Source organism: Lagopus muta, chromosome 14 (genome assembly GCF_023343835.1).
Source record: "Lagopus muta isolate bLagMut1 chromosome 14, bLagMut1 primary, whole genome shotgun sequence".
Classification (NCBI taxonomy): Eukaryota; Metazoa; Chordata; class Aves; order Galliformes; family Phasianidae; genus Lagopus; species Lagopus muta.
The window spans coordinates 11,540,604-11,567,941 of NC_064446.1; the positions used below are offsets into that span (position 1 = coordinate 11,540,604).

The window sequence follows — 27,338 nt, forward strand, 5'->3', positions numbered from 1 at the left end:
CCTGCAATCCCACCTTAAAATCAATGGGACGGCAGACAGATGAGGAGTCTCAGCATCTCCAATTACACTCTGCAATGGGTTTAATTCCCCTCTGTGCTGAAGGATAACTATTTCCAACGATTTTAGAGGAATTAAACTAATATGCTGGGGAGAAGGAACTCTGTGACCTGTTTCTTTCCTTTCTATTTCCTATGGATGCGTATGGTGATTTGTATGTAAGACAAAGCCCTGGAGACAGCTCAGGAAATTCTCATATAATCCACTCTCTCCTAAATCTTACAAGAACCATGAAGATCGTATTACAGTATTACAGAAAATAATAGGGACTTGAAATTAGGGGGAAAAGTCATAGAGAAAAATGAGGCTGAGCGAGGTTGTATAGAAATTACATAAAGTTGGCTTTTTTCTCTAAAAAGATGGGGAAATGGAACAGAGACAAAGCACTAATAAATACACGAAGAAGAGCAAGATGTACCAAAAATTGAATAACCACTATGAATTGGTCAAAAGAAAAGGCCAATTACTTGTATGCAAGTCCAAAATGGAGAAATTCTTGCTGTGGCTGTTAAAAATGCTGGGCTTGGTTTGTATTTCACCTAGGCATTTCTGTATCCATCCTTCTTCTTTCTCCTGATCCTTCCTGCAGTAAAATATACTGACTTGCTGCCATCCCTCACTGCCATCCAACACCTGCGTCATGGAAACTGGATGATGCCTTCATCTGACAAGAAACCAGACCTGAGATAAGACCAAATGAAGTGGCAACAAGGGCAAGGAAACAATGATTCATCAAGGAAAGGAGGCCATAGAAGTTCCCCTTCTCTAGTTCACAATACAAGAGGCACTCTCAAACTAGTTTTTATGGAGAGCTGCAACTTTTAAGTAAATTGTGGTGGAAAACCAGTGCCTCTTCTTGCTATTCACATAATCAGGCACTTTCAATGGCAAACACAGGCACTCAATATCCACATCTGGAGCAGAACCTGCTTTGGCAGGGGGGTTGGACTCGATGATCTCTGGAGGTCCCTTCCCACCCCTACAATTCTGTGATTCTGTGACTCCTGCTTCAGGTTATCACCTGCAGGGAATGGCAACAGGACTGTTTGTATCTGGAGCCTGGCTGCAGATGCCCAGTTTTGCAGCAGTTATGTAAGTGGAAAAACCAACGTTAAACTTAATATCAGCATTAATAAATGTAAGAGCAGGCTATCTACCTAATTGTCTGGAAAAAAATACCGTGCTCCTCATTTGCAAGAGCAAGACAATATTCATGGCAGTTCAATAGCAACAATAGCTGTTGTTCAAGAGCCTGGTCATGCTTTATTTTTTCCTTGAAAAGAGAAAAGAGGAAAAGGAAGAAATGTGTGCAAGGAGGAGACATGAGCATGAGAATTGAAATGGTAACATTTGTTCATTAAATGATTTGTGGTGAAAGAGATAAGAGATCGACATTCTCTAAGAATAATTTCTTTAAATACCTTTTGCTCAGGATTCCCCTCTAGGCTGCTTTTCATCTTTCTTCATTAAAAAAAATAGCATTAAATTTATTAAAGAGTCCCAATTAAACTGGTAACTTGCTTCAAAGAGCATCCAGGCTTAGGGGGATATGTTAAACGTTAACAGTGATGGGAGGATTCACCCGTAAAGCTGATTTTAAAAACAGCATCTTTCTGACTGGTACAATTTGGCTCGCACACCCTTAAGGCATTCTCCCAAACCTAACTGATGCTTATTTTGGGAAGCAGCACATAAATGCTCCGATTTAAGGTCAAGTAGATGGCGAAGTTGGCTGGAACAAATGCAAACTTTTCATGATAGCTTTGGAAGACAGCAAAGGACAACTTCATTTTTATAAAATTAGCATTTTTCTTAGGTCCCAAATTGATCTGATTCAAGGCTGTCATCAGACACACCTCCAGAAAACCCTATGAATTTACCTTTAATGCCATCTACCCTGACAAGTGAGTACCTTGGCTTCTTGTTTAAACATGATTGGCAGTAAGCACACCTACTTACAGAGTATATGGTCAGTCCTGAATACAGACAGGTCACAGAAAAAAGATTTCAGTCCCATTTGCCTTAATTCTCAGGGTTAAAACTTCTAGAAAATTGCCCATTGCTGACAGTGGACAGATCCTTCTGTTTTCAGAGCAAAACTCAGAGGACAAAGTTGAGGAAAAAAGAGGGAGAAAGGCAAGGCAAGGCGAGGGAAGGGAAGGCAAGGAAAAAGGAAAAGGAAAGGGAAAAGAGAAAAGGGGAAAGGGAAAAGGGAAAAGAGAAAGGGGAAAGGGAAAAGGGGAAAGGGAAAGGGGAAAGGAAAAAGGAAAGTAAAAAGGAGAGGACTGACCCTCCACCTTCATCATTTTATATTCTGGGAAGTAAAAGCAGGATATAAAGTCAAATATTGCAAAAACATTCAGAAGATATATTTAGATATGCATTCAGGCTCTGGAGTGGGAAGTGAGACAGGTGGCTCAGGTCTGAACTCTGTGGAAAACCAGAGAGAAAAAACGGAAGGGGGAAACTGCAGAGAAAGCCACTTGTTATGAATCTCATACAGTGACAACAGATAAATGGGGCAGGGAGAAAACACTGCAGATCGCTCTGCTGATCCCGAGTGGGAAAGAGGATGGGAAGAGAGTAAAGGCAAGCTCTTTCACTGGAGAAAACCACCTTAAAACCAGAGCTCTCTACCCTGTTTCATCTCTTCTCTCTAAGAGATGCTGCATAAGGAGACAATTTATGCAGCCGTACAAATGTCACATTCATATTTGGACATTGATGTAGTCCTTTGCTTTACATTCACCTCTTGCATTTCCTTCATTTCTAATCGAATGCTAATTTCGCATTCATTCTTCATAGACAGATTTAGACAAGGCACCCAGTGGTGAATACTTAGGGGGTTTATTATTATTTATTTTTTATCATACTATGTCATTCCCAGGTAAAGGATGTGCTGCCTGCAATGTAATTATGTATTCTGGATAACGCTAGCATTGACTGGAGGCATATAAGTCAATTGCATATTGTATTGTGTATTATTTTATATTTATTGTTTGCTGTCAAAGTGTTTTTGAGAAGCAATGCTTATGAGCTGTGTGTACTTTGCTATAAATATGGGGTCTCCTGGAGAAGGTACAAGGATCAGGATAAATTTAATTTGACAATTCTGTCAGAGGTAACCTCTACTTTTTCCAATCTGCCACTTGCAACAAACAAGCCAAACTGGTGCTGAATGCAGAGGAAAAGAACTGGAAGGACTCAGCAGTAAATATTAAAGGGGAAAGATACAGAAAGGTTTGTTTCACGGGCTCAGGAAGGAGCACAGTAAGAATGCACTTTCCTAAAAAATGTATTATCAGCCCCCCCGAAATAATGCCTCCATGTTTGGCTTTTCTTTCTTTCTTTTTTTTTTCCTGCTTAATTCCTCTTTGGAAAGTCAGGTTTCAAATGGTACCCTTCTCCCTCCTTCAATGAGGCAGCATATTTCACACAGGAAAAATCAATTCTAAGTGGGAATGGTCTATATTGCCACATTTATATACAATAATTCTCCCCTTCTCTCCATTGTATGCATCTATGCATCTCCATCCATGATAAATAATGGAGCCAATTTCAGTGGGTGAGATGTGACAGCAGCTCTACACACTCTGCCCCAAGGCTGCCTGAGCTATTTCCCTTGGCGTAGGCGAACCAAAACTGTTGCAAAGTTTTTTACCTAGCTTGGTATACACAGAGGGCTTCAAAGTGGAGCGAGAAGAGAACACAGTTTCCTGGAAGTGGTATAAAATACTTTCATTCTGCAGTTCTGACTGATGCCCTTCCCGCTTTCCCCTCCATATTCATTTCATTACCCTCCAAACCTTCACAAGGAATAATGAAGAGATGCAATGGCTGCACAAGTACACCGAGGTCAAACCTGCTTGAACTTGCAACTTTACCTTAACTATTCCATCAAGAAAACACATTGACCTGTTCTCCAAGTTGATTAGATAAATCTTGAGCACAACTCTTAATCACTCTCCTTATTCCAGCTTATCTTTCAGCAAGGATAGAGCACAGTTGCTTGGCTGTTTATCATAGTGTTGGCATGTATTATCTGATTTGAAATTTCAAGCTCCACCTGTCCAGAGATGTGGAAATTAATAACCATCCAAACCACATTTTTATAGGCAAAGTAGTATTTTGCCTAAAGAAAAGCCTTCCTAAGAAGGAAAAAAAAAGGCACCATTATGGTTATTTCATACAGATCTCTTACCAGTTCTTGTTTGCTACATTTCTTCCTTTTGGTAATGTTTCTATTGAATAATCAGTGTTCAATTCTTGGAGTCATAAACAATTACAAATTATGTCCATCCCCCATTTCAAGGAGCCCTCCTGCATTAAACCCAAAATGGCTCCCAGGAATCATCCAAAGCTTCAAGGAAAAGTGGGGTTCAGAATGACAATCCGGCCACTGCACCCAATGGCAATAACAGAAGCCCTTTCAGTGCCCCAGAAGACCTAGCAGCAAGAAGAACAATCACTTTTTTGAGGGACACAGTGATAGAAGGAATTGAAAATAATATGGACCTACAATGTCTAGGGAATGAAATACAATATTACAGTAGGCATCTAAGTCAAGGCTTTGTATTTCTCAGGTTCTGGCTTTTGTTGACCTCAAAGGATGAACCCCATCACTAATTTTGGGCAATATCTTTTAAGTCATCTGAGGTGCAAGCATTGCTTCAGCGTGCTTTTACAACAATCTTTAGCAAGACCCATTCTAGAAAGCAAAGCCTGACAAGATGCAATGTTTCTGCCTGAAGGCCACTTGGGAGCTGGAGGGGAAAGCAAAGCAGGTGGCAGAGGGTCAGTCGTGCTCCAAAGAAAACCTTGCAGCAGAAACATCACCTTTCTCGCTAGTCCTCTCCCTTCACAATGCCTACAGCTTTCCAATGTGTATTTCCCTTGCTGTAATTTTGTTTTGCTATCTACATAGTGATGAAAACACAGGTCTGCATTTGGGTATCTATTTTTTAAGTGATATCTATAATTGACTTCCAAGCCCAACAGTGTTCACTGAGTGAATTGACTTAAAATTGCTATAATAATACTGCAAAATTCCTTTATTAGTGTTGGAGTATGTCAAGGAGAATCAGTTAGATTGCCATCTAGGATAATAAATACTTACAGAGAAGTACAAACAGCCCTCAAAAAGCAGCTATTTTACAACTGCTTTCTCTTTCATTCTATGTCTCCTACAGCCAGTAGGCCATCATCACTGTAAATTAGGTGGGAGCTATCTGAAGGAATCTGTTTTTTTATCTGTAGTGAGTATGTGAGAAGGAGGAGAGGAGAGGAGAGGAGAGGAGAGGAGAGGAGAGGAGAGGAGAGGAGAGGAGAGGAGAGGAGAGGAGAGGAGAGGAGAGGAGAGGAGAGGAGAGGAGAGGAGAGGAGAGGAGAGGAGAGGAGAGGAGAGGAGAGGAGAGGAGAGGAGAGGAGAGGAGAGGAGAGGAGAGGAGAGGAGAGGAGGAGACAAACAGAGGAAATGGTGAAGCAAACTGAACTGGCAATTCTCTATTTCATGATAACTTTGGGAAAAAAAGACTAATTCTCCCGTTCATATCATCATAAGTTCAGAATCACTCCACTAACTCAGGACTTGATGGTCAAACCTCAAATCACAATCCAAAAGATCCTTCCAAAGGACCCAAGAACATCTTTCACTGACTTCTATGGGACTTGGACCAGACCCACTGTCTCGCAAGGCAGAAGTCAGGATGAGAGCTCTCACACTGTGTGTATGCTGGCAGCCCTGCCTGCCTGACCTGCTGAGCACAGACTGCTTACAGACAAAATGTTCATTCCCTGAAGTCCACATGCCACAACTGTTATATGACTGATAAACAACACTGATGCCAGGAGAAAGTGATTATCATAGTCTTTCTTACGCTTTTTCTTTTCTAGATACAATATTTCAACTTTTTACACAAGTAGATAGTGACAGGACAAGGAGAATGGTTTTAAACGAAAGAAAGAAAGATTTAGGTTAGATTTTACTGAATCTTTTCCAGCAGAATTAAGGCTGTAATTAGTTGTGTTATTTCTACTGCCACTCTTCTTTGCAGAGCTATCACAGAGGCTGCTCCAAATGCAACGTATCACAAACTTAAATTACATATCCTGTAGGAGAACATAAACAACTGAAAAAAGAAAAAACAAAAACAAAAACCAGCATTAATTACTTTAATTAATGCAATTATAGCCAGCAAATTCCAGATTCTCTGGTGACTCAGACCTCAAGCAAGGCAGAATTTTCAGAAATATATAAGTCCCATGGGATCCATTTGGGGCCTGGAATTCAGGGTTTATCAATACCTATTACATCCCTGCTAAGTAAATTGTGTCAGGTCCCCACAGTGCAGTGGTAACTGGTGGGGGTACGAGGGTCTGTCTGAGGGGGCTAGCCTACCTTATTCACAAAAGGAAGTTCATTGCTATAGCAACAACTGCATCCTATGATTTCCTCACTACAAACACACACAGAAAATATTCTGAAATGATCCATGCAAAAACATAACAGTTACTTTGACCTGGCATGAATAATGTGTTCAGACCTAAATTACTTCTGACACAGTTTAAGCATTTTGAATTCAGAGGACTCCTATGCAAACAGAAAAAAAAATCCCACTGCACTTAAATCAAGAGAAGAACCCTTTGTTTGAGCTCTTACTACCCATCCATGCCATGCCTGAATTTCCCCAATGAAATGGAAGACAGAGTTACAGCTTGGTTGGATTGGTTGAGAAAGACCACTGAGGCAGCAAAAGGAGCAGGACTTTTCTTCTCAGGACTTGACCATGGAGCATAGCTATGCTTTCCTGGCATTACTTCAGTCTTAACATCTGCCTGCCCAGGACTTAGAAGCCAGAGGAGAAGATGTCCCCCTTTTGCTGAGGAGGAAGAAGTGTTCTGCTGCTCTCCTGCTTATAATTTTTAAAGCAGTCTGGATTATCAGTATCTTGAACCAAGTGTGTGAGGGGACCCAGAAGCTGTGCCTGTGACAACTGTGGGATTATTCAGTTTAAGCTCTGCATTCTCCAGTTTTGCTCTCTGTATTATCATAAAGGAAGCATTTAAACGGAAATGCAGATTGAAGCCAGAAATTAAACTATAACATAAAGGTGTTTGTCAAAGGACTCCAAGGAGAAAAATGCAAAGATATCACAGATTCATAGATCATGAAATCCAAGGCACTGCTAGTGGGTTTCCAAAGGACAGACACAGGCATCACCAAGCAGAAGCATCTTCTAGTGACCAGGAAGGCTTGCAAAGCAGCAGCAAGTAATGGGGAACACAGCAGAATCCTGATGTCCTGTGGAAATTCCTCATGCTTCACTTCTTACTTCACATCTCTCCATGTCACAATATGCAAGTAATGATGTCCCTGCCTCAGCTGAGCAATTCAGGAAGTTTCCCTACTGGGGAAAGTTTGAGTTTTGTATTCCTGAGGATTTACATTTGAAGCAACTATTAAGAATGAGGATGAGAACAATGGAAGAGTTTCTATAGAAGGACTCACAACCAAACTGTACAGTTTCTGAATGAAGAACTGTTCACCCTCCCAGGAAAAAAGTCTTTTACTAGCTCAGTTTAAAAACAGAATTGCAATCTCAACAAACAAATAAATAAATAATAAAAACAAATCCTACAGTCTTGCTTCCCTTCTATGCAAATAAGCATTTAGAAAGAAAAGCAATGTCATGTATCTAAGTCTCAAAGTTGTAAACTGCTGCAAGAATTTTCTCCCTTGCACTACTGCTACTTAAAACCAATGGCATGCCCCAATTTGTGAAATGAATGATCAATTGTGGTGAAACTGATTCAGTGCCTTGTAAAGGCAAATGCATCACTCTGACCCATCTGTTCTATGGACATAATCTTAATTACAAACATAGGGTCACATCTCAATAAATCAGCAAGGCTGCAGTGAAGGTGCCTATGTTTATGCCAGCTGAGCATTTACCCAGAGCTGCCTGTGAACACTGTTCAACAGAATCTAGGGACAAAAAGAACAAGGAGAATGCTGCAAACACCTTTTTCCTTACAGTGATTCATTCATTCATACTGAACCTAAAGCTCCGCATTGGTAAAGTCCAAGTTCTATACTAATAAAAACTAAAAGTTCCATGGATCAGAACTTCATCCCACACATATGGCACAGTGAGGCTCCAAAAGGGATGAAGGGTAGGTCATGTACAAACCAAGTACACGTCACGTCACAGAAGAAATGCCGTAAGATCAATCCCAGGAGTGCAGAGCTGTGTGCCCAATGTGAGCATCTTTGGTCTCAAAATAAAGGTAACTTGTTACAAAGGACAGAAAGGAGAAAGCGACTCCTTATTTTCCTCTTCCCCAAATGGAATTCACAGAGGTGATCTCATTAGCTCATCTGTGTAATTTACGCTTCTAATATGGCTAGGGAATAAAACAAATATTCAGAAATAAGCAACAGGACTGGGACAGAAGAGGGGAAAACCTCAGAGCCCTCTCTCATCTAAGCTCCTTCTTTCCTTGCCAAATGTTATATTCCCTTCCTGGGAATCCCGCCAAGTTTATGTCTCCAGATGCCACATTGCAGCAGGCTGCCTGGAATCCCTCCTACCCGCCTCCACATCACTCAGCTCAATAGGCAGGGCAAGCACAGGGCGGAGAAAGTATTTTATCCTTATTAATTTCCAGATGGAAAATCAAGGCACGCAAAGATCCAATGAAAAGTAAAAAATATTTTAAAAATTATAATAAACTCCATCCATCTGGAAGACAGACTCTTCTTTTGGAGAGAAGGAAATACAAGTCACTTGGCTGGGTTGAAATTTGGCAAAATTCACACCTAGTATTAACCTATGGTTCTGGGAGGCAGTAAAAAGAGAAGATCAGTACAGGCATGAGGGAAACCCTAATTATAAGCAACTGTAAGTATGATGATCAAACACGTGCAACTGAAGCCCAGAAGCATTCACATTTAACTGAATATTAGGCTATGTGTTCATCCCAGTTAACTGTCAGCATTCAGGACTCTACTCTACTCTACTCTACTCTACTCTACTCTACTCTACTCTACTCTACTGTAGGATTCTCTCAGTGCATCCATCAACACACCTGAAGCCCAACTTCAGGTAGAGAAATTTCCTACTGTAAGGACTTGACTGTCTGTGAAGGCTGAGGCAAAGAGCTAAGGGCTGATACCTGGCATATGGGTGGGCACAGCCAGACAGAGCTCCCTCTCCCCTGGAGCAGGAGCTGGACCATCAGCAGGTCACTCTCCGCCTCTCCTTGCTCCTAATCAATGGAGGAGACCTGGCATGACACTCATCCAGTCTGGATGCTGAACTTAGATAGCTTGGAGCCCAGCCTAAGAGCTGGTATCTTGCTGGAAGCAAAGTAATGAAATCCATGCTTACGAGGAAGATGTGTTCATCTTCAGTATTTTTGACACTGAAAAGAATGTACCTGCTTTAAATACAGATAGATCTGGTTGAAGACGGAAATGTAACTAGACCTAATTAGAGAAGCGATCTGGTGTAATGGAAGGCTTATTCACCTCACAGCTTCCTTTCATCCTCTTCCTATGTATCTCCAAAGACCACAACTATCCCATCCACATCTCTCTACCTAATTTTCATTTTAAAATGTGCTTTAATGACTGCAAGTAGGCCTACAGTCCAGAAATAGATGTCTCAAAGCACAGAGGGCATTATGTTCCCATCCACCTCACAGGGCAGGCTGGATCAGAGTCCAGATCCAAATTACCTGAGTATTAGAAAAGACCTCCATGCAGTATATCATCCCAGTTCCCTTTTGGACCCTACTTAACAACACCCAGTTGGCCTCCTGTCCTAATCAGAACCACTCTTGTACCTAATTCACTCCATCCCACTACTTTTTCCCCCCTTCTCCTTCCCCTGCATGAAAAACGTCTGGTAAAAATTTATAGTGGGTGGGATTTTGATGCATGCATCCCATTAAATTTAATGGGAACTGAGCATCTAAATCCCTTAGGCAGCTTGAAAATTTCAGCCTCTATTACTAATGCTCTTCTCATTATAACAAGATTTGTACATGACAGCTCGAGAGCCCTGACTCTGCTATTAGTGATGTGGTTCCGTACCGTGCCGCTCACAGCACGCAGTGCAGACTGCCTTGCTCACAGCTCAGCTTGTCACCAGCTCTACAGTGCACACCAGACCAGGGAGTAGCCTGCAGTTTCATTACGATGAGTGAACTCTCTCGTAGGGGGATTTCCACAAGAAAAAGATAACGCCAAGTAAATCTGCCCTTGTTGTGATTTTTTGAGAAGCGTTTAATTGTAATTGTGAACACCAACACCCAACATGCAGCCTACAGTGGGAGGAACGTGGCCGTGGTTGCACAGCTGTAGCATGATATCCGAAGGAAGAGTTTTTCAGGTTTCATTCTGCTGTCAGAATTTTCTGAATCTACCACGTTAAATTTTTCATCAGCATCCACTAATTTACCAAAATTATAATTTACCAAGAGGGCATGACTGCAAAGACAACAGACTATTAAAATTTCATGCACATCCTGCAGGTTTTCATTGGTAAGATATTTAACCATGTTGGTGTTAATCACACCTGACAGGGCAACCGTTCTCATTCTCATCAGAGATTTTCCTGTCCCTTCTGATGTCACTCCTGCCTGAGTGTGCTGGGGGAGCACAGGGACTAGAAAACCACTGGGAAACCAGTGAAAAAGTCAAGATTGGTTGGATTTCTGTCCTAATGCCCTTCTAGTACATGGAGGGGGGAGCATGGGTCTCTTGGAAATGCAGAATGGCTCCAGTAATTGAGTTGGTTTGCTCAGCATTTTTGCTACCATTTTTCTTCTGAGAGATCACATGTCCCTATATCCTTCACCAAGTGCTGTGTGAGACTGAGCTATGCATCCCAACCCTCAGATCTGTAAAGATGAGCCAGTGGCTCTCCGTGCTTGAAGGCCAAATTCTCAGAGAAGTCACTGGAAATTCAGACACTCAAAACCTTGGGACATCTGAGCCCATCTTCACAGTCTGAGGGTCTGATTTTGTAATTGACTTTTTCTTTCTTTCTTTACCCGTTATTGCTACAGCTGAGACTGAAGCTGAGGACTTCAAGAGTTTCTTTGTGTGGGTATCAAATTATTTAAATAAATTGGATCCGGACCTCTGGTCATGTTCCTGTCTAGTGTCAGTGATTACAACAAAGGACTGGGAGCTGTCTTTGCTCTATTTTATTCACAGCTTTGACATCAGCTTTCCTCCCCCACTCAGTGCACAACTCTTCATTGCTTTATGGCTTGTATGATTTCAACAGTCTTTCCTGTAGTCGTGGAATACAGGAAATGGCACACTTGCACAGACAAAAGTAGCATTTAAACACTGAAAGAAGAATCTTTTTTCATGGGGTCTTCTGGAGTTGCTACTGCAAAAAGTTTCAGAGAGAAGCAGACAGGTCTGCTGCACTGTCTGCACGCAGGGTAAGGTGGGAGGAAGGCTGAGGGGCTCTCTGACAACATGCATGCTAACCCCAGCAATGAAAACACACCAACACCTCTTCTTTTCATCATTAAAATGCATGTAAAAGAAAACGAACACAAGCCAATGCCAACACCAGCTGGTATTCACAGGCACAGTACCAAGCTGGCCAGACAAAACAGCTGGAGGGCCCTGCACAGCAGAGCTGCCTTGCTCAGGAGCTGTGGTTCTCACTGTGGTGTTCAGATCCGTACTGATCTCAGACTTGGCTATCTGCACAGAATGATCAGATAAGGGCGACAAAGAACATCTAGAGGCTGTTGCCATGTAGAAAAACTCATAATTTTGAACAAATTGGATCAGGTTGGTTGGATGGAAACACATGACAAAGTCAAGGTTGAACACAAGTAAGTTCAGCCTTGCTTTTTAGTTCAAAAAGCTACAAAACTCCTGCCTAATTCTTCAACTTTAACTAGGCAATTACTTTTATCTGCAGCTACCACACAGCATTTATTTAGGCAAAATCATCCATGGACTTCAGATGGGAGCTCTGTCTCCAATAAACAACAACATGGCTCTCTAGGTACATTAATATTAGACACTAGCTAGCTAGATAAGGCTGATAAATTGGCTCTTCTATGCCAGCAAGGGACGATCTCTACTAGTGCTGTCTGACTTAAAATGCAAGCACTGGTCCTCACCATGAAATACGTGAGGAGGGGGATGGGGGAAAAGAACACAGAAAGAACGGTGAGGTTAAAAGTAAAGTTGATGAAGGAAGCACGTGGAGATGCTGAAGCTCTTTCAGATGCACATTCTGGCAGAACATGCAGCAGTCTGGGGTTCTGTGCTGATGTACTTCAGAAGATCAAGAAGCAACAGCAATGGCAAAGGTGTACGGGTCTACAGCTGGATATTTCCACTGGTGCCAAGATGCTTTTAGCACCTTGGGAAAGCTCAGATTGGGTGGAATAGACCCTGGGTTTGGGATCACAGCAGTAAATCATCATTCTGTGCAGAACTCCTTTGTTTTAGCAGCCTGAGGGAAAGTAAAAATCTTCTCTATCATGTGTACTCATGTACTTCACAGATTGCACGACAAAATTCCAATTAATTAAAGAGCTGATAGAATTGGTGTTAAAAAACCCAGTATCTCTTCAGGAAACTTCAGATAAACCAATCATTCTATCTTCAGAATAATAATTGTCTTTTCTTTGAAGTGAGATGAAAAACAAAATGAGTCACTGTTATATGTGATATGATATGAACAGAAACCTGTTCAGTGTTTTTAGAGATATGAATGGTACCAGAATTGTAGTCACAGAAAGGCTTTAGGAAAGCTCAGTAGTAGGAAGAGTTTAATGTTCTAGATGGAGATAGTAACAAATGCTACTTATTACAGTGGGCCTCAAATCTTGGTTGTGGTTATCAAAACATTTTTTTGCTACATAGACACTGAGTAAACAAGATGCTTAATACTTAGCTTCAGGGAGCCATAAAGTCAGATAGGAATCTTCCTTATAAAAAAAAATTTTGTTACAAGTGAATCGACGCCAGTTGATTTTCTTGAAATTAAAGCCAAAATTGAGGAAAAATTCTCCAAGTACTGCTTTACCAAATGGTAAATGGGAAAACTGAACATCTAAGAGCACTATTTAGGGAAATTATCAGAAATGCAGTGCTCAGTGACCAGAGTGCAGAGGGAGATCAGAGTGTCTAAGTTACAGACTCAGCCAACGCCTGGAAATAACACATGAACAAAAACACTTCTCATCTTCCCAGCGCTGAGAGCAATACTCCCAGATTCATCTTGAGTGCATGATGAAAGTTTACAGGCCAATGAGAAAAAGTCCATCAGAGAACCACGAGAATAACCAAAGTTCTCTAAAAACATGAGGAAAGCATGAGAATCAGACTCAAGGGGCTTAAATAAAAGCAAAGGAGATTTTAGTTAGTGATTAAGGACAACTCTGTAGCATGAAACTAGAGAAACACCGGGCTAAACTCATCGGTGATGGAAATCCCCGTGCACGAAGCTTTGAAGAACAGATCAGACAGCCAGCCACTAGGAGCAGTTAATTACATGTTCACCTCCTCTGAGGCAGAGAGATGGATTAGATGATATCCCAAGGTCCCTTCCGCTCTTTTAATTCCTATTTCATCTGTGTAGCATCTCCTGCTTCTGCACTTCTTTAATGAAGCAGAGGAAGGAGACGGAACAAGGGAATATTGCAGATGCTTAGTGAGGAGGAAGGACCCAACAAGAAGAGGGGGTGGAAGAGTGAAGTCCAGAGGAAAATTAACTCATGACTGAGATCTCTGGCAGGAGACAAGAGAAAATATTTTACACCCTGTCTTTGAATTCTCCTAGGCTGAATCACTCTTTGGCTGTTTACGGGCAATGGAGTATATAGCCTACTCGCAGCCTGGAGCTGGTTGGAGCCACAGCACAAATCAAAGACCCCTATGTTTTATTTGTTTCTGTCCTTCTGCCTTTACATCCTTCCCTGATTCTTAAAGCCAAATAGCTTCTCTGTTGTATCCTACACAAGAGCCATCCCGATAAAAAAAAAAAAAAAAGGAAAAACACTGTGCAGTTGGTATAATCTACTTTCTTAAAATTACTAATTACCATGGTGAGTGCAGTGCATTTCCCAGGCAATCTCTGGCTGTGCTAGACTAACTCAGCCATGTCACACTATTATTGGGCCTTAAATCTCTGCTTCTCAGGCTGTTTGTTAAAAATAAAGCGTTTCAGCAGAAAAGGGAGGGAAACAACTGAGATGATTCAGCCTACTCAGGCTGCTATATATTTCTTCTTTTCTCCATCAGTACCTCTGAATTGTAGTTCCCAAAGCAAACGAGCCTCAGTTCTTCAGCCACAACTTCACATCTGCCAGGGAAAGGGATAAGAAGAGCTTCTCACAGATTTGTGTGCTCAGTAATCCTCGTTCCACAGCTGTTTGTTTCCACAAGAGGGCAGAGGATGGAGTCTGCGGTGTGTGGACTCCTGCAGCGTAATATATGACTGCACAGCAACTGTTTGCCATAAAGTTGTGTCAGACATGTATTATTCCCCTATATCACCACAGTATTCTTTACCTACAGCGTTATTATGATATACAGCATCTTGGATCACTTCTCTGGCTGATGTGCTGCATGTAGCAACTCCAGCATACCACTTGCAATGCTGTTCTGTGCCATTTGACTCTGCAGCACAAACTGAGGTCCAGACTGCCCAGAATAGCAATACCAGGCAGTGAGATACTTGCTTTGTTTGTGCAGCCATCAGTTCCCCTCTCCTTGTTCCACAGCTGCTGGTACACGCAACTAGACATGAGCCAATGGATGGATTTCATTATTAAATGCTTTCTTACTTATTTCTCTAGAATAAATAAAAATACAATGTAAGAAATCCTATTTTCAGCAAGAGAAAAAGCTGCCGGAATGCTGGCACAGAATATAATGGAATACAGTAGCACTATTTCATTAATTCAGTGTGTTTTCATTTAGTTGCTAGGGATTCAACAGCTTAACATGAATTCTAAAATAAGATTAGCATTCCAAATAAAATACTTTTGAAATATGTGTATTTCCCATTTCATTGTAATGAGCTTCAGTCAATAGACAGTACTGTTTGTGGGCCTAATTTGAATTGAGGAGGGACATAGATACAGCCATTTGGGACCAGAGTTGCATCTGGGCATGTGAGAGCAAGAGGACCAGATTTTCTGTCCTGCAATGGGCTCCCCAGCCGTCAGAGTCACAGCACAGGAGGGCTGGCAGAAGGGCACACCCACGCATTTTTCAGCAGCCTTCAGCTATTATGGGACAAGGACTTGCACATGGTGCTCAATTGGACAGAAGGAGTGGTGAAAAATAAGGGTAATGCTCCCTTATAACCTGCAGGTAATACAAAGTAGGAAGGAGTAATGTATCTGAATTTCACTGTAACCACTCATCTCAATAGGTTTTAAATATTACTTAAATATATATATGTATATCTTCTTCTTCCAGGCTCCTTTATCTAACATCCCCAGCAGCTCTGATGCTCCTTGTACTTCATTCATCTGAATTACCAACTAATCAGTCCACATAATTTGCCTTTTTCTACCTTGAGAATTGTCTCAGCGGTCAATTGTCCTTTCGGGTCACTGAGAATGGAAACAGCCAAGAAACCAAGCTTGGACACAAGTGAGAACTCAGTATCCAACAGAACAAATTGTTCTGATCCTTCACAGGAATTTGAAAAACTGACACTGCATGCTGGCAATGCACACAAGGAAATGGCACAGCACAAACCCACTGCTAACAAAACAGCTACAACATATATAGACATATATATGTGTGTGTATTACATATAACACACTCTGGTAGCTTCAAAGGGTTGAGACCCACTCCCTCCTCAAGAAAAATGCATTTGAAGCGCCCATTTGTACACAAAGCTTATTTACCCTGCTGTGACACAGCTGCCATACTCCCCTCTCGGCAGGATCAGGGCTTCCACTAAGTGCAAAAGCAGCCACGTGAGCAAATAAGCACTAAAGTATATGGAAGGAGTCGTCCTTGGCACCCCTGAGGGCCTCACCTTTCCTCCCATGCTCTGCAATGTCATGTCTTTGCTGAGCAGCAAGAAAAACCTTTCAAAATTCAGCCTGTGATGGGACCACCCATGGCAAGAAAAATGAGTAATGCCCAGAGTTATGAAGTAGCCATGACTTTCTGGCAACCTTACTCCCAGGGGACCATGTTTGTATTCCTCTGCTGTTTTCTTTCTCTCTTCTCATTTATTAAGACTGTATAAAATGCTTACCAAGTGGACTGTGGGTTCAGAGCTGAAGGATGATGTATTTCTAGCTAACGGCCTTTCTAAGGAACTAACTTATAAAGAGGTGGTAGCATTAAACAGTGAGATAGCTCTGTAATTAGTGGGAGTCATGTGGGAATGGAAGAGTGATATACTGGGGCCAGGAAAGTGCTGGAAAGAGGAGCAAGTGGGGAAGAGAATACGTGAAGGAGAAAGAGAAATAGCATGGAGGTTGGTGTGTGCAGAAAAATGATCTCAGGAACCAGACTGCAGGCAGGCGATGCACGCTCTGTGGTGGCATGTCTGTGGGCAGCGAGTACAAAGGGAAGGGGTCAGCCCAGCTGTGCCTTTTGGAAGTGGGGCATATCCATCAGCCAGCAGGCAGATCTATGCCTTCCCATCACTCAGTTAGTCACTCGATCCCTTACAGGAGGGAGCAATAAATTGTTATGCCTTATCGCTGAGCGTAGGAAAGGGCAGAAAATATGGTGACATTAACACCGCTAGCTATTTCTACCACTGGGATGAGAAATCCAGACATTACATTCCTGTGTGTGGTTCCTGAGCTGCGATAGGGCTAGATATTACCTATCTCAAGTGAGCTTCAATAAGGTGGCTGTTATATAGAGAGGAAAATGTAAATTCACAGGTCTGACTCCTTGCATGAATGAGAACAGAACTTTGACCCACATTGTTTAGACAGAGAAATGATATCCACATCACCATGGTTTTTCATATACCCTGACAGTATTTCAGCAAAATGGTACAAAATGTTTGTTTTCCTAAGCTTCACAAAACAATATCTGCCCCAATCATTACTGCACACCATAGTTGTGTTGGACATACATTGCACCCGTAAGAAAAGCAGCCTTCCCACAATCAGTAATTATGTCAGACTATGATCTCGTCTGGCTCTCTGGCCACACTATGCAATGGATGATGTTTAATTAGAATTAAATTCACTAATCCTACAGTACTGAAAAACAAATTAGAAACTTGTCTAGATTACTGTAGATATACACCCAGACACGAGATAATTAGGCTGCTGTAAGGCAAACTGCCACAAATTTCAGACTGTTCTGCCACTCTTCTCTCATCACCTAAGGGCACACTGACACTAATACATCCCTTCAAAATGGCCTTCTGCAAGGTGCTCTATGTGCCGTGTCACGAAAGGCAGGAGCAAACAGGTCCTTGGTATGCAAAGTTATTGAAACCAATGATGAGAGAGAAAATAGATGCGTTTCATAAAGAGAAATCATATTTTAACACAGCAATTTATTAACTGAACCTACAGAATGGCACCAATTGATCCAGTGACAGCGTGTCAATACTGTTACTCCGCGCAGTAACAATTATGTTTCCCTCTGCTTTAGCCCATCTTGCACCGAATACAAGCCTAAAGATTCAGGAGAAGCGAGTTCAGATTACTTTGATTTTTACTTTCTGGTTGTATTTTAAAACGTTTTCCTGCAGTGAATTCGCTTGTTGAAAAACATTGACTTGAAGAGCTAAAAATATTTTCTCGAAAGGGGCTTCTTTCAGAAAGTGAAATGGTTGGTTGCTATAAATCGGTATCTAATGTCTTCAGGGTGTTTATATCTACAAAGCCAAGACCTAATCTGCCTTTTTTCAGAATTTTTTTTCAAGTTAAGCATTAAAAAGAATTAACTAGAAAAGTTATAGCTTGTCACTTGTTTTCCTATGGAGCTGTCAGTAAAATAAAACAATCTAATTCATGCAATTTTTCTCATTAATATTCCAATATATCTCTGAAATAAACTGTGAGTTTTACCTTCACTCTCTTTTTTCTTTCTTTTTTTTTTTTCCAGTTGTTTTTGCTTTGATGGCATACAGGACTTCTAACCACCTCTGAGGAGGCAAACTCCCTTATTCAGTGGAACACAAGCACAGAGGTGGAAGAAAAGCAGCACTTCTCTCATACGGCTGATTCTCTCTGCCCCCACTCCAGTCTCCCACATTATCTACAGACTTCCTGAACACAGTTTATCCTTGGCATAACCTTACTGGCATTATATCAGAGATTGTCTTCATCCCAGTTGTGCAATGTGAAAGTGCATACTAAGTCCCTTAGGTTTGAAACAAGATAGGCATACTCTTGTGACACTGACATATCCCCAAACTTCTTCATTATGCTTTAGTATTATTATTATTCAAGCAACAGGTGCTTCAGTACATCACTTCATCTGCAAACATCTTATTTTAGCCAGAACCAGCAAAACTCTCTATTTCCCATTATCATTTAAGCCATTGCTAAGCTTCGACGCTGGAGGATAATTACTAATGTGTGAGCTTTGCTACATGTTGTTTTGCAGATGTAGACCAGCCCCTCCCAGATTTTACGAGCTGTTGTTCTGAATCAAATCCCAGGTATGCATGAACAAGGAAAGCCTCCACATCCACGCCCAATTTGAACAAGAACCTAAAATGTGCAACATTTGAGCATTTGTTTACCTACTGTGTCAGCACTGTTTGCAGAGCTCTGTGGAAAATTTACACAAAACCTTTCAATCTGGCTATTTTCTGCTGTTCATTCTGGTTGCAGCTCATGCCAGAGCAGGGGCAGAGCTGGTACAGTCTCATCCTCTTGGCTGTGTCTGTATATTGGTTTATATACCCTCTGCTAAGGTCTCCCTTGTCCTTTTGTTGGATAATCCTTGGTGTTTAAGGGCAAGAAAACCACCGCTGTTACAAAGGACACCAGAGAAATCCACTGTGTTTTCCTGACACTTTGGCGGCTAGAACTGACCTAGATATCACAGAGAATGGAAGGAGAAAAATGCAAATACCTCCCCCTCTATAAGAAATCATTCAACACAACAGCGAATGAGAGGATCTGAAAGGTGAGAGATGATTTATAAGGGCAGATGTGGGAATTATGCCTTCCACTTCCCCAGCTGTGGGTTTCTGATGTGCACAGCTGTGTCCTCTTTTTCACTGCTTGAACCACTACAGCTCAGGTCCCCTGACTTCTTTTTCCTCCCAAAATCTTTGCCTCAGCTTGCTGCTGCTTATTAAGCACCTCCCCACCCCCCGACCCCCGGTGACATGTGTATTTTAAAGATACTAAAATAAAACAAGGCAGCCTAAAAGAGGCCACACATCTCTGCATAGGCACATGTGTGTGGCAAAGCCAGTCTCAAAAACAGTCTTCCCTTTTCCCCTTTGTTTTTTAATGTTTGCTTAGGAAAAAAAAAATCCTTTTCCCATTTCAGAGGCCTACAGCTCTGAACTGTTATGCTGCAATTATGCTTCTCAAAAGCAGATAAATAGCAGGTGAAAAAAATTAAACCCACTTAAGTAAGGCAGGTTTAAAATATCTGTAATGAACTGAAATTACTGCAGTGAGTCCCCCTTTCGGTTTGAAAGCCCAGAAATCATAATCATTTGAGCTTTTCCTGCATTTCTTCAACATGTTGTAATTAAGCCACAATTTGTGGTGTCTCTCAAGTCAGCCAGGTTTTTCACTTCTGCCTTTGCTACCAGGATGCTGCACAGCTGGGCAGCCAGACAGATCACGGCTTTGCACCACTGTCTCTAATCAGCTGAAAGCATACAAAAAAAGTCAGGCATATCCAGAATACCCTGGCTTTCTCTCCGGAGATCTGCACTGATATGTTTAAGGTCAATATATGGAGGACAAAATCATTGCAATAGATAGTAGTTCAAGTAGTTCAAGTTCAAGCACACATGCACAAAAAGCTCTCCTATCCCAGAGCTGTTGCTGGGACAATTAGAGCAGTTCTAGGCAAATATTTCACTCACACCTGACCACACCGGCTCTGCAGGAGATATTTCAGCATAGGCAGTGGGACCAGCAGAGTTTCACAGCACAGAACAACCATGCCTCCACCAGGTTGCACAGAAGGTCCCTTCACTTTCTCATGATCCCTGTTACATGTATACCCAGAGGGGGCAGGACTTCACAGAGTCTGTACAACTTTCTGACCAGGGGATGCCTTGTGAGCAGCTCAAAATAGTCTTTAATCCTACCTCAAGCATCCATGAGCCCAGAGAGCTTTTCTTTCAGTTTTCTTCTCTTTCCCCTCTCCCTCCTTCCCTCTTAATTTGTAGAAGGAACATTTCCAGAGGACTGTGACTATGTAGGACCTCCACAAGTGGGTTCAGGTGTTCAAAGCATCACTGCATCCCTGAAGATCCAGCACTGGTGAATTTAAGCTCTATACACGGGTCAAGCGACTGATAAGTTCCATTTACCACCCCTGATCAGTTCCATTTACCACACCAGCAACCAAGTTTATGCTCCAAGCAAACACTACAGGCAAAACTGTGATTCAAAACACAATTCTGCTTCCATCTGCAAACTGAGATACAATGTCATGGTTGTTCCAGCAAGAAAAGTTTGATATGCAGCAGTGCCTTCAAGCACAGCTTTTACATCCTTCCTCTAAGATACCACATATTTCAAACAAAGCCATATATTTATAAACTGAATCAGCTTGCAACAGTTTTCTATACCATCTACTTGTAAAAGTTAATTATAGATGATACACATATTTGATGGAAATCTTTAAAACCTGATAATAAAAAGATTTGTTATAGAGTTATAAAAATGTTATGTTAGGTTTTTACAGCCCATCATTAGTATTGTAAAGTGTAGTTATGTTCTCATGCCTTGTTAGCTGGCACAAACAACCAGAATCCCAAGGAAATCATGAACTTTCTTTAATAGAGGTCTTAAATTGACCCATTCAGAGAAACATCTTCTTAAAGGTTATGAAATACTCCTGCTGTCTCTGCTACTCATTATAAATAGGTTAGTAATCAGCAGAGACCTCAAAGTCATAATGCCCCATTTCCATTGGGTATGTAGTTGCTATGGTTCAAAAGCAAATAAGATCTGACATCAGGAACAAAAGAAAAATCTTCTGTTGATTTTTTTTTTTTTTGGTAGCAAATTTAGAACGGCACTCAGCACTCAGAAGTAAAACCCACAGAGCTCACGGGGTGGAGGTTTGCACTGGAGTGAGGATGGATTAGTAGGTGTGACATTTACCAAATGCCAGTAAGAAATATAAACAGAGCAGAAAACACTGGATCTTTGTAAGGTTGTGTGGATATACTGACCAGCATTAGGCTTTGCACACACAGGGAACCTCAGGAGGACAAACCCAAATTAACTTCTGAAATTAATTCGTTTACGGTAGTAACTAGAAACACGGCCAGTTTAAGTTCTGATTGAGAATGGCCAAACTGGAATGAATTTTCTACTCTTTGGAGGCAAATTATACCAAATTCATTCAAAGCCACTTACAAATATGAACTAGGAAATTCACAGGAGGCTTTACTGGATTTATTTGATTCATAGTGTAAACTGTTTTGGACAAAGCCTGAGCATCTCCATGTAGCCAAGGGCTCATCAGTATGCCACACTAGTCCCCAAGCTGCCCACCTTGGTCTCTGTTCCCTTTTGCAAGAACATATTCAATTGGCATTTAGTTTTCCTGGAGTAGCTGTAGGAAATGTATGGAACCCCAAGCCTACAATTTGCATTTGTCTGCACTATTAATAACAACGTACTGAAGCAATGAAAGACCCACTGATGCCCTGATAGACTGCGAGAAAAAGGAAAGTGATTTTATTTAAGCTGCACTTTAAATCAGCTCATTACACATATTGTTTTATTTTGCACTGCATAACATCAGCATATTCTATTCGCTATTCACTGGGGGTTAAAACATCCAAATGGATCCTGATTCCAGGCCTATGGTCCAAGCTGTGATTTAGTTAAGCAAGATCAGCCAGATTTTCTCCTGGAAAAAATCCATTCAAAATCAGGAAAATTATTCCTCCCAGCACATAATTTGGCTCGGAAATGATATTTTCTTTCAAAGTAATTTAGCAGAAGCCTGTGCAAATCCAGGCACATTTCCACTAACTATGGAGGTTTCAATATAAAATCTAAATGAAATCTGTAGTTTTCCCAGAAGGCTCCTCATTTTCATTTGAGCCAAACCCCTAAACATATTTCTTATATATAACCTAGTTGATGGTTATTTCCTATTCTATTATTTTGCATTTTTTTCCTTCTTCCTTACTCCTGAAAAAGTCTATCTGGAAAACAGACAGTGGCTACCCCTTGAAAATGACATTTTCCTCATTATTTTAGCCTGTCCATCACAGAGAGAGAGTTCTGGGAAACACTCATATGAAGATGCAGAAACCTGCAGCTGGGATGTACTGGAGATGGGATGGCACCCAGAAGTAATGGATTCAATGGAAGTTATCCTCTGGAGCAGATGTCCAGTGAACACACATCTACAGAGCTCTCCAGGCAGAGGGCAAGGGGAGACTGAGGGGCAGTATTAACAACCTGGGAACTCTTTGTATTAAGCAGAGATAGGAACAGGAAGGGTATTGTGGAACCAAATCCTGAAGTGGTGTCAGGAAGCTCTCATATCCTGAGAAAATCCTTCAGATCCCTTAAGTCAGAAGATCCTCTGCTATATTTTTACCCCTCGATTTTGAGCTGGTTCAGGGTTTCAGGTGGAGGAAATTGTAGGGGCTGGATTAAGTACTATGCTTGGCTTTTGCACTTAAACCATGAGCATTAGACAATCAACTTACAGATGTTTTCCAGTCAGAACTATCTGCAGGTTCAAAATGCTGATAATTGCTGACTCTAAACTGTTGATAACAAATAAACATTTACTTCAAGCAAAAAACTAAAAAGCCTTTATCTTGAAGAGTCCAGGAACACAGCCAGAACCACATGGCTTAATGGATTTCACGAGTCAGCCCCAACAGGGGAGGAGAAATTATTATACCTGAATTACCACACTGGAAGGTCCTGCTGCAAACTACCAGAAAAACCTCATAGAACCAGCACTGGGAACTGCAAACACTTACCTCCACACGCAGCATGCAGAATGAGAGAAGATAAGCCTGTAATTAATGCCACTGAAGAGAAAATCTCCTCTTCTCACAGTCCCCCCATCTTGCCACATGCATCCCAAGTGCAGAATGTGGAATTTGTCGGCTGGCATTTGTTGCAGACGAGATCTGGAGACACAAAACCCAAAATGCAGTTGAGTCCCACCACGACCCCAGGTCCTCTAGTGATGCCATCATGGCTCAGGTCATCCTTTAGTGTCCACGTGAGTGGATGCCATCACAATAACTTAATACTTATTACAATAACTTAATTTACCAGCTAAGATGAACACAGTTCAGGGCATTCCATTAACTGACAGAGACCATGGTTCTGCCCCAGCTTGGCTCCTGATTTCACAGTCTTAGGCTAATTGCTTCATTTTGATGAAGCTCTGTTTTCCCTTCTGCCCATGGGAGAGGGCTAGAAGGGAACACGCAAGTCACTGCTGTAGTCACACAGTGGGCATCCAAGTGGGGAAACCTCCATCCCCTTGTTATTCACAGAACTGTAACCATCACAGATTGTGATGCACAGTCAGAAGGTGCACTGATAAATGCCAAGCCTGACATACACATGCCATGAGCATCACATACCTGAACACACAGATCTGTTGACATTTTAAAAAAATCAATAAACTGTACACCCCTGCTTAATTTGCCTTTGCTGCTAGGGCTATGTGACATAAATTCAACAGCACAAGGTACAAATTGTGACATATATGACATATGACAGTGAATGATTATTGCTCATTCCACAAAATGTATTCTAATGGCACTAATAAGATCGCTTTATCTCTCTCTCTTGATGCTGACACCAGTCTGTTTTGCAGTTGATCTCTGTCTGAAACTAAGGGGGTTATCCAGAATAACATGTTCAAACTGGAAACCTATTTCCCGTAGGGCCACACTTCACAGAGAAACTGCAATAGTTCATTTTTTGCATTCCTACTGCCTTCTCTTTTTTCCAGCTTTCATGTTTCCCAAGGTAAGTATTTTTGTCACTACTTAGAATGAATTACATGCAGTAAATACAGCCAATGTGCTCTGCTCTTGGCTTGGTGAAAGCTTCTTGGCCAGGTTAAAAAACCTGTAAAAGCTTGCACTCTAAGATTTACAGTGGATATAAAAACAGCTCCCAGTCTTGGGCTTTATTGTGGTGCAGACATGGCTGAAGTTATCTTTAGAAATGGGATTTTGGTTCCTGAACTCTTATAAAAAATGTTGTTTCCCTAACGCCTGCCAGGATCAAGTTGGTATAAATTGCTCTCTCCTCAACTTCTTTTATTTTTGGGGAGGATTTCCAGTCTTCCTTTCCCTTTTTGGGGGAGGATTTGCAGTCTTTCCTGCCTAGAAGGCACAAAAACATCTGCATGAAAGTTATTCCATCATTTCACTGGAAATAAATGTTATTTACCATTGTATCCAAGTGGTTTGCTATTCTCACAATACAGGCACAAAACACCCCTGAGTCTGCCTCTGCCACAGCAGCACATATGCCACTTCCAATCAGACTAATTGCTTCTCTGTTTATTAATCTAGACTCCCAAAATGATCTAAAGATGAGAGGGAGGAAAATAAAAACAAAACAAAAAATAAAATCACAAAAAATGTGACTTTGTCATCCAATCTTTCTTTTAAAGCTGATTGTCAATTCTACTTGCAAGTGGAGGTAACTTGGTTTTTGAAGAGACAAAACTGGGAGCAATCCTGGGAAGGCAGCACAGGGCATGGGGGAAAAATGTTCTTAAAACGAGCCAAGTTCCTTTTTCAAATATTAAATGCAGTTTTGCAGCTTCCACTGCAATTCATGTGCCCGCATTAAAGACATGGATGTGAGCTTGCAGAACTTCTGGAATTTCCATGGCTTCAGCAAACTTGCCTATGTCTTTCCATGCATCCACCTGGGCCCCACTCTCCAGGCTGAGGGTGAAAACATGGTGGGACTTTACAATGCCCTAAAACAGTGATTGATTTTCCCTCTCATTGTCCATTAGATTCCAGCAATGATTCAGGATGTTACAGGCTGAGGCATTAACAGCTGTAAGTGCTCATTAAAAGCACTGAGCCCCATGCTGGAGCCAACATAAGGAACAGCGTGCAGCACCGCATCAACACCTATTTAGTTTTACAGTCATATCAGACTGACCCAGTAAAATGGTGCGACTCAGCAGAATGAACCAAAATGTCTCGTTGAGTTAATGCTTATCACTTTGCACCGAGTTCATCTTTCAAGAAAGCTCCATGCAACCAGCAGAGCCAGGCTACTCTGCATGCAGAAACTCCATTATGCAGCCACTTTGGAGGGGTTGTACACAGCTGGCCGCATGTAGGCAGGAAACAGGAAACTGTAGACAACTGCCAGGAAAGTGCTGCTGCTGGAGGAAGGGATTTGCAATGGCTACAGAATCGGAGGCAGAAGGAGAAAGAAGAGCCCTGGGCAACCCTTACAGTGCACGTCCAGCCCCCTTGGCACACACATCACCGTGTTTTGCAATTTGAGAGCAGTAAGAGGTTACGATGATGAACAAGCACATCAGGGCTGTTCGTAGGGTGAATTCACATCCTTGAACAGTGAGAAATTATTGTGATTAGCTGGTTGGAATGATGAAAATTTTGCAGGGTGATCTGAGATCCGTGAACAGAGAGATGTGATGATTAAGTGGGTCCTGTCCACCATCTCGTCAGGGGGGAGGCTCCAACTACAAGGTCATTATTAGCACAATGACATCGATGGTTATTAACCTGGCTGCTCTGGCGTTGGGCACAGAACGAACTTCACGGGGGGGGGGGGGAATTATTAACAAAAGAACTTAGTGGTGCTCTTGGGGTGAATTAAGATGTATGAACAGAAGCAGAATTAATGCAAATGCATCAGCATTAACTGCAACGTGACCAGATTCACAGGCAGAAGACTCAGTTTGACAAGGTGCTTTCATGTCAGCTTGCTGGATGCCTCCCTGTTACAAGGTCTTAGGAAGCCACTGTGCCTCCAGAATTCAAGGTTAAAACATTACCCAACTTGGCAACCAGTGACATCAAGCCAAAAGGGGAAGCAATTATCTCATCTAGACCAGCCCCCAGCAACTCAGATCTGCACAAATGCTTTGATGTCTGCTGATCAGTGCCAGATACATCAATTAGTTTGAAGAGAAACATTAGAAACCATGTTGTTGGTCTGTTCTCCAATATAAGGAGGGGTTTACAGGTTTTCACAAAGTGTTAGTGAAACATGGTACAGTTCTAAAGATTCAAGATGAGTCTGGGCACTCTGTGTCGACACAGAAGCAATGAGAAAGAGTCACACACAAACCACTTTTACCCTCACAGATAGCAGAACGTGGCATGAAGCACTGAGACCAGTCAACATGAACAGGCCCCAACTGTCCAGTCTGACACTTGGGCTATTTCAGAAACTTAGAGATGTACTTTAAGTGCAATAGAAATGTCAGAAACAGCAAGGCAGAGAGCAAGAGCTGCTACTAGGTACCCAGAAGGAAATTTTCACAGACAACATCATTTGACCACTGCAATATTAGTCAAATTAATTTTTCAGTATTTTAGCCTACTGTGTACCAAATTACTTCCTAAAGACTGAGAATGGCCTACCTAGCCTTGGTGAAGTATAGAGGGTAACGTGTCAGAGGTGTAAAATAGACTCCTTTTTGAGACCAGAAGGAAAACTAGAGAACAAAGCCAGCAGGAGGTTGAAGTCCCAGGAAAAACCGTCTCCTGCAAGTTGGTTACAATGCAATTCTGTGTACAAACAACCAGCTAATTATTTCTTACTGCATATCAGGCAAAGCTGACCTGATTAAAATCATAAATCAGCCAATGCTTCAGTTTTTATGTTGCAAGAATCCATGTCTGTGTTTGCATATTAATTAAGATATGCTAAGTAATCAAAAATGTTTGCTAGGAAAAAGAGAATAGATTGTAACCTGGCAGGAGCAAACAGGAGAGCGTGGCAGAGCAACTTTTCCAAAATCTTCCTATGTTTACACTGTACTCTTTGAAATTACGAGCTGTTTCAAACCACCTGTGATTTCCTTGCACCAGGTTTTAAGGGAGGACATCTCTGTTGTTTGTATCCTACAACTTCTC

The 27,338-nt window shown here is 41.6% G+C and overlaps 1 long non-coding RNA gene across 1 annotated transcript in view; it reads right to left on the reverse strand.

Annotated features, from left to right (window-relative positions):
- Nucleotides 1–275: 275 nt before the first annotated feature.
- LOC125700274 (uncharacterized) overlaps nucleotides 276–27,338 on the reverse strand; it is a 90,179-nt gene continuing 63,116 nt past the window's right edge. Inside the window, exons 2-3 of the long non-coding RNA XR_007379827.1 lie at nucleotides 23,214–23,366; nucleotides 276–721 (exon numbers count right to left, since the gene is read on the reverse strand). This is a non-coding gene — a long non-coding RNA (uncharacterized LOC125700274). The remainder of the gene's footprint in view (nucleotides 722–23,213; nucleotides 23,367–27,338) is intronic.